The sequence below is a fragment of the Peromyscus maniculatus genome, chromosome X (genome assembly GCF_049852395.1).
Source record: "Peromyscus maniculatus bairdii isolate BWxNUB_F1_BW_parent chromosome X, HU_Pman_BW_mat_3.1, whole genome shotgun sequence".
Lineage (NCBI taxonomy): Eukaryota > Metazoa > Chordata > Mammalia > Rodentia > Cricetidae > Peromyscus > Peromyscus maniculatus.
The window spans coordinates 44,054,525-44,062,892 of record NC_134875.1 but is presented as its reverse complement, the minus strand read 5'-3'; the positions used below and the strand labels follow the sequence as shown (position 1 = coordinate 44,062,892).

Below are 8,368 nucleotides of genomic sequence, written 5' to 3'. Positions count from 1 at the left end.
TATTCAGGTCTTGTTTAGGCAGTCATATTGTTGAAATATCATGGGTGAAGCTTCACTTTCATTTCTGGTTCCTACAATCTTTCCTCTTCCTCTTAATGATGCTCCCTGAGCCTTAGGCGCAGGAGTTTTGTGTGTGTATCTTGGGGCTAAAATCCCCACAATCACTTGTTCTCTGACGTTGAGTGGTTGTGGTTTTCTGCAATGGTCTCTCTCTGTTGCAAAGAGAAGCTTTTTTTGGTGAGGGGTGAGAGCTACACTTTTTTGTAGGAAGTGGAATTCACTTAGAAATTGTACTGATTTAGTCAAGTGGTAGTACTGCATTCTCCTGTATCACACATGCCCTCACTAGCCCCAGCTATTTTCCTAGCTTACAAGTACCTGGCATGATTTCCGTGCTGTTGAGTAGGCCTAATTTTAATTAGAGAGCTGTTGGTGCGGTTTCAGCAGCATCAGTGGAACGTACCTATTGGGGAGTTCCGATGACGAATTTTTAGACAATAACAGATTCTTGAGCTGAGCCATGAGTGTGGTTGGAAATTGAAAGTGGACAGGAAGGGAAGTAGGCATTTCTGTTCGCAGAAGTCCAGTGGCTTCCAAAACAGATGAAATGTGGTCTGAGGGATGGTGTGACTACCAGCGACTTCCAGGAAAACAAGCGCAGGGATGTTATGACTACAAGCGACTTCCAGGAAAAAAAGCGCCTTCTTGGAACCATCCCAGTGATGGCAACCATAGATTAATTAATGTTGTGCCAAAGAGACCGCCTCTGGGAGACAAGAGATCTTCTCTGCTAGCCAAACCCAAGGAAGGAGGCTACAGTAGATACTACTGTCATGTTGATTACCAAGAATGGGTCAAGGGCCGCTGTTTTACTCAGGATCCAAGAAGAGCCCCACCCTACAAAAGAGGCCATTATGGCTACCGATGGTCAAGAGATGAGTATTCCACAAGACAAAAGCCTCCATACAGGGCCATGAGAAACGGCTTTAGAAGAAAACGTTTCTATTCTTCCCATTATTCAAGACAAAGCTCTCCCCATAAACGGGGCGCTCCTTTTTTGAGAGAATCACGTGTGGGCGGGAAGGACTCCCTACACAGCAGATTTGGATCCAGTCTCAACAGTAGAAGCAGGATGCGCTCCTTCCATCAGTCTCGATGTAGATGGAAAGAGAGAGCCATCCAGTTTTTGAAAACATCAACAGATACTATACCCTCAAGTTCTTCATCCAAGGTGTTAAAAAGTCCCAGCCGGCTGACTGAGAAGGAACAGGCTGATGCTGCAAGCAAGAGGGCTAATGAAAATCCCAAGCAGTCAGAAGAAAATAACTTGGCTGAAATTTCTGAGTTTGAGACGGGATCCAAGGCACTGTTACGTATCAAGCAGACAGAAGAACCCGAGTCAAACACAACAGCTGGCCCAGAATTGTGTGAAGACAGCCAGCTTAGCATTCGCTCAAAAGCGATTGCATCAAAAATCACTGAGATTGAGAAGGTTTACCAACAAGTCTGTGAAACTTTCGGGATGGTGGTGGAAAGGCTGGTTGAAAAGGATCCTTCATTAGAAAAATCTATACAGTTTGCAATGAAGCAGAGTTTGCATGAAATAGGTGAGCAACATGTTGAAGAACTCAAGCATTTCATTATGGAGTATGATAATTCTACTCCAGATTTTGGAGACCCTTTTTAGAAGAATTAGGGCTCGGTTCAAAAAATCATGTAAAAGCTTCTGGATTTCTTACCTTTGGATTGTTTGCTCACCCTTGATGCGTGGGGGTGAAGCTTGGTCCTGCCTCAACTGAATGGAAGTACTAACAATTTTGGAGGAAGGGATGGGGGGAGGGTTTGCTGTTCCCCAATGGAAGTACTAACCCTTTTGGAGGAGGGGATGGGGGGAGGGTTTGTTGTTCCCCAATGGAAGTACTAACCCTTTTGGAGGAGGGGATGGGGGAAGTCTTGGGGGAAAGGAGCGAGGAGATGGAGGAGGGATGTGAGGGTGATCTGTGGTTGGTATGTCAAATGAATTAAAAAATTAAAAAATAAAGCCAGTTCATGTACAGGGCATAAGTTCTGGTCCCATTGCCAGGGGAGAGGATGAGGGGAGCTTGGGGGGAAGCAGGAGAAGGGGAGTGAGGGAGAACAGTGATTGGTATGTAAAATGAAAAAAACATAAATAAAAATTTAAATAATAAAAGAAACGTGGCAGAAGACAGCAAGGCCAGCTGAGCTCCCCTCACCTTGTAAGTGAGTCAGCGAATAAGTGAAGAGACAATTAGGATATCCCACTCACTTCTTGATCCTTCCCAGCATAGCACTGAGCCACAATTCAAAATTTGTAACAATAGGTACATTAAAAATCACGGTTTTAATTACTGCCCAATTTCATTATCTTCTTTTTTGAGTCAGGGTTTTACCATCTAGACCTAGCTAGATTGAAAACCATGTGTAGTCTGGCTTCAAACACACAGAGATCCCCCTGCCTCTGCTTCCTTTATTTTGAGATTAAAAATATGTGCCAGCATCTTCAGTATTCTGTTGGTTATAGCCAAGATGTAAGTGCTGCTGTTACATACACTTTTTCCTTTGGTCCTCCAGCTTACAATTAAAAAATGACATGGAGACATATTATTAATTATATTCTCAGCCTATCGCTTATGCATGTCCCACTAGCTCTTATGACTTAAATTAACCCATTTATATCAATCAATATTGTGCCTCATGGCTTTTTACCTCTCTTCCATCTTGCACCTCCTGTTTCCTCTCCACGTCCCCTGGTGTCTGTCACACACCTAGATTCATCTCTCTTGCTCTTTTTCTTCCTGGAAGTTCTGTCTAACCTCTTTCTGCCTAGCTATTGGCCATTTGGCTCTTTATTAAAGCAATCAGAAGGTGCCTTGGCAAAGACACATCTTTACAGTGTACAAAATAATTATTCCACAATACATGCTTAGCAGTATATTGCTAAGTTCTTCATTGTGGTACTTTGGTGTCACAGCTGGATAGGTGTATTTGTTGTTTGCTTCCCTTGGCTGCTTGCACAGCACCCAGAACTATGAAAACTAGTCCTCAGGGTGCAGACTTTCAGATCAGATCAAGCTTGGATCCTTTCAGTCCTGTTTCTGAAGTATATGGTATTTTCAGTAACAGAGACTTACCTCCAACTTCTGTGACACAGCCAAGGGCAATGTCCATATCCCATATTGTAGCAGAAATCTTAAAAGTTCTCATTAATAAAAAAGAAACCCGGGACTAGGTATTAGGGTGAATGCTGAAGATGAGAGAAACAGAAGCCACAGCCACCTCAGCTTGCCAATTCTCAGCTGATCCTGTTTCCTCAAACTGGAAGTCACTGAGTCCTCATCCGAATGGATCTCAGCTGAACTGCACAGCTCAAAATCCTAAAACCTTAACCAGCTCTAGTTCCTGGTTTTTATGCCTTATATACTTAGCTGCTTTCTGCCATTACTTCCTGGGATTAAGGTGTGAGTCACCATGCCTGGCTGTTTCCAGTGTGGCCTTGAACTCACAGAGATCCAGATGGATTTCTACCTCTGGAATGCTGGGACAAAGGCGTGTGTGCCATTGTTTTCTGGCCTCTATATCTAGTGGCTTTTCTGCTTTCTGACTCCAGATAAGTTTATTAGGGTACACAATATTTTAGGGAACACAATACTACCACATTTCCCCCTTTTTTGTATAAAATTAAAAAAGCTTATAACTAATACAAGAAAAACTATATCCAATAAGTATATACAATATATACAGTCAAGAATTATATTAACGATATCTAGTCCATTAACATTTGACAGATTCAAATGAAAAACTCCATTAATATATAACAATGTCCAGTCCATTAATATTTTACAAATTCAGACAAAAAAATTCATTACTTATCCTATTTAAAACAAGTAGTTCCTTTTTAAAAGTAGATTCAGTAACTGCCCTTTATACCATATCATTTCCCAATTCGATCTTTTTTATTTTCATAAAAATTCAATAATCTACTTTTGTCATTTTTATATCTTCTCTTTTTCTTTTTAGAGTAGATTCAATGATCTACCCATTTATCCTATTATTTATTTTTTTCTTCAGCGTAGATTAAATGATCTACCGTATATCTATATTCTCTTTTTTTTCTTTTTTTTTAAACAAAAACTCTGAATCTAATCTCCTTGTTCAGCTTTTTTCCTGACCATTAACAATTAACAACTTGTAACCAACCATCATAAGCAATGACAATATCCATAACTCATTAAACAACCAAAAACCTCCCATCCCATCTCTTGGGAATGTGGGCATCATTTTCTTAAAATTACTTCCTGCTTTCTGGGGGGTGAAGACATCTTTAGGGAATCCTGAAAAGAAATTTTGTGGTTAATTGTCAAGTCCTGTATCATTTGTCCAGTTACTGCATAATGAAAAAGTACAGGGCTTGTTTCAAGTCCTTGTTCAAGTAGTCTGTCAGGCTGGATCATCTCAGCTAGCCATCTCAAAATTGTCCTGAGCAGTTTGTAGTCCAAAGTCGATCTTTCTGTGGTGTTAATCAGCTTAATGGCTTTACCATAGTCCATATAGAATCATTGTTGTGGGGTGCCATCATTGTTTTGAAGATTTCAAAGTTGCTTTTAGGTATGGTCATGGTTCGCTGCATAATTTTTGTGTGTGTGTGCCGTCTCTGTGGTTTGCAGTAATCACAGTCTGATAAATGTCTGTCTCTCGGAACCATGAATGTTCTACTCTAGAAGACAATATCTTCACAGCCATTTCTCCCCACCATTTGACTTGCCAAATTTTTCCAAACTGACCTTTGTTGATGCTTTCTTGTAACACAATGGTCCTGGCAATTCTTCTCTGAACAAGCAGCAGTAAACCTTTCATCCCAGGTAGCAGCCATCACTGCAGTCACCAACACGATGAGAAGCAGCCAGCAACTTGGAGCAGCAGATGCTGCCTCCATGGTCGCTCGGCCACCTTTTGTGGTTTGGCCCCGGCCAAAGCTTTTCCTTAGCGAGCCTCCTTGGCCGGCCTCAAACTCCAGATCCTCCTGCCTCTGCCTCCGTTAGCAAATCCTATGGGAATGTACCACCACAACCAGGTTTCATATTCACATCTGAAGTTTTGGAGGTAGGAATCACAGAAGAATGAGAACAAATGTGCCATTTGACTTTCTGTGCCTGGGTTAATTCACTTAATATATTTTCTAGCTCCATCTCTTTGCCTCTAGATATCATTTTCTTTACAGATGAATAGTATTCCACAGTGTATATGTACTGCATTATCATTACCCATTCATTAGTTGAAAACTACTTAGGTTATTTCCTTTTCCTAGTCTATGTGAACAGAGTGGCAATGAACAAGACTAAACAAGTGTCTAGAATAGGACGTCAAGAACTGTGGAAACATGCCAAAGAACTGCATGGCTTGCTGATAAGGTATGTGTTTGCCTGCATGTGTTCACACTACATGCATGTCATGCTCACGGAGATCAGAAGAGGTGTCAGATCTTCTGGAACTGGAGTTAAAGAATGGTGTTGTGAATCTCTAGGTAGGTTATGGGAATTGAACACTGCAGGGAGTATAGAAGCATCATGTAGCCTCTGTCTACACAACCAAGCTCCTGGTTGTGTCCACCAAAAATATCTCAATCATGGCCTATTGTCCCCTGGGATAAAAAATGAACCTCAGCTCACAAGCACAGGGTTAGGATGCCCTTTTAAGGTTTTGCGTGATTAATAACATGAAGTCCAGTCCTTTTAGAATCTAGTTCCATGACAACATTACAAAATAATTTGGATAAACATGATGACATACACCTGTTGTTACAACACTTGGGAGGCTGAGGCAGAAGCATGGTCTATTCTAAGACAGCCTAAGCAGCTTGGGGAAACCATGTCAGGAAGGAAGGAAGGAAGAAAGAAAGGAAAGAAAGGAAAGAAGGAAGGAAGGAAGGAAGGAAGGAAGGAAGGAAGGAAGGAAGGAAGGAAGGAAGGAAGGAAGAAGAAAGGGGCTTGGCACCAGTGATCTATGCCTTACATAACACCCAGTAATCAGAAGGTAGAGGAAAGTGGATCTCTGTGTGTTTGAAGCATGCCTAGTCTACAGAGTGAGTTCCAAGACAGCCAGGGTTACACACAGAGACCCTGTCTCAAAAAAGATCAAGAAAGAAAATTAGTTATACGTTCTATCTGAAAGTTTGACAAGGACTTTCTAAATACAGTACAATTTATACAGACATAGAAATATAAGAGTGAAACATTTGATAAATCTCCTTTAGGGGTGACAAGGTTTTTTTTCTTTTATTTATTTTTTATTGTTTCTGGAATTCACTAGTTAGGAATCTGAACAGAAAGAGTGAAGGTCAGTGAGAGTTTCTGCCTCAAAAATTAAAATAAGTTGAAAATCTGGTAAATAGAAAAACTACATTAAGCAGAAGAACAGCCAGGTATGCTGGCATTTGCAGGTGAAGGATAGCCCAATCATTGAGAAACAGATTGAATCATCAACAGGAATGAACCTACTTTGTCTTTGCTATAAGATGGAGGCAGCCTGGTTCATTAGCTGGGGAGATGGTTCAGCACTTAATAACCCTTGCCATTCTTGCAGAGAAGCAGCATTCCCTTACCAACACATAAATGGCAGGCAGCTCCTAAGGGCCTACACCTCCAGTCCAGGTGATAGGATGCCTTCTTCTGGCCCCTGTGTGAACTGCATGCCTCTGTTACAATTAGGTGCCTGCAGGGGAAAACATTCAAACTCATGAAACAAAACAGATAGTTTTAAACATACAGAAAACGTAAAAAATAATTAGCACAAATATGTTTATATGATGACTGTTTTACCTGAGTGTTTATTAGAGCACTGTGTATGTGCCTGATACCCACAGTAACCAGAAGACCTTGTCAGATCCCCAGGAACTAGAGTTACAGACAGCTCTGAGTCACCATGTGGATGCTGGATATAGAACTTCAACCTTTTGGATGAGCAGCCAAAGCTCTTAACCACGAAGCCATCTTCCCAGAGTGCCCCCATCCACCACATTACTCTGTGTAGTCCTGGCTGTTCTGGACTCACTCTGCAGACCAGGCTGTCCTTGAACACAGAGATCTGTCTGCCTCTGCCTCCTGAGTACTGGGATTAAAGGCATGCAGCACCACTGCACAGCCACACATTATTTTAAATTAATTATTTAGACAAGCTTTTGTGTGTGCCAGGCTAGCCTCTAACTCACTGGGGGTCATTTGAAACCTCTGATCCTCCATGATTGTACCACCTAGTCATTTCCAGACCATATGTACTGTGTGACCCATGACCCTGTGGTTGTGTAAGCACGTGGCACAGCCACTTGATCTATAGCATGCGTGGAATAGACACATGGGCCTGTGTGCACAGATGGGACTTGCCCTTTTAAAGACAGGCCCCATGTTCTCCTAACCCTCCACACAGGAGTCCTTTCAGCAGGCCTGCTCACATCTATCCTTTTCTCCTCATCTTAATAAAACTCTTGTTAGTGGATTCTGTTGTGTTTCCTGACTTTCCCTTGCTGGGTAAGAGGGCACTCAAAACCATCAGGAGGAGTCACAAGCTACCTCCACTTCCCACTTCCTAACAGATGTAATGGCAGCCTGAGTCTTTACCCCTCCCCCAAGCATCCCTCTCCAGGAGAAGGCAATGGGGATATTGTGAGATTTCTTGCTGCCCTGGAAAGCAAAGAAAGACACCTCCTTGTCCAAGAAAAAGACCCTCATGGGCTCCAATGTTCTCCTTCCCCTCCTCTCTGATTTATCTATTTCTACCCTAACAGCCAGGAAGTGAGTGAGAGATAAACAAAGCTGTGAAGTCAAGGCCTTTGAGCCAAGGCTGGGCACCTCAGCAGGCCCTTGGTCATAAGGGGAGCCTCAGGTGGGAAAGCATACTGGGGGTTGGGATTGTAGGGAATGGAGGCTGAAAACTCCACACTGATGGAGGCTTTTAAATGTCAGTGGAGGGGCTGCTGGTATGCCTTGGCATGTCTGAGAACCTGGGTTCCATCCCCAGCTCCTCATAAAATAAGCCATTTTAACCACTCCTGTCTTGGGATTTCAGTGCCTTTACTCTTTTACTTTCTACGGAGGATCTGGTTTCAAAAGGATACTCCTGATTGAGACATCCCTAAGGAAAACAAATTAAGGAAATATTATAGAGAAGCCTGTTAAAAACAGGAGGTCCTTTCTGTTGTGATTTTGATGGGTGAACTCCTAGGCTTTTGCTGGTGCTGGAGACAATGCCCTGCCCAAGACCTAGAGATAGTAAACAGCTGCTTGGGCTACTGCCTTTCACATGTAAAAAACCGGAAGCTAACTCACCCTCCATCCCAACCCCTCAGGAGTATTTC

The 8,368-nt window shown here is 42.4% G+C and overlaps 1 pseudogene; it reads left to right on the top strand.

The window, feature by feature from the left end:
- The first annotated feature begins 973 nt into the window (after positions 1–973).
- LOC143270687 (periphilin-1 pseudogene) lies at positions 974–1,687 on the top strand (annotated as a pseudogene).
- Positions 1,688–8,368: the final 6,681 nt, after the last annotated feature.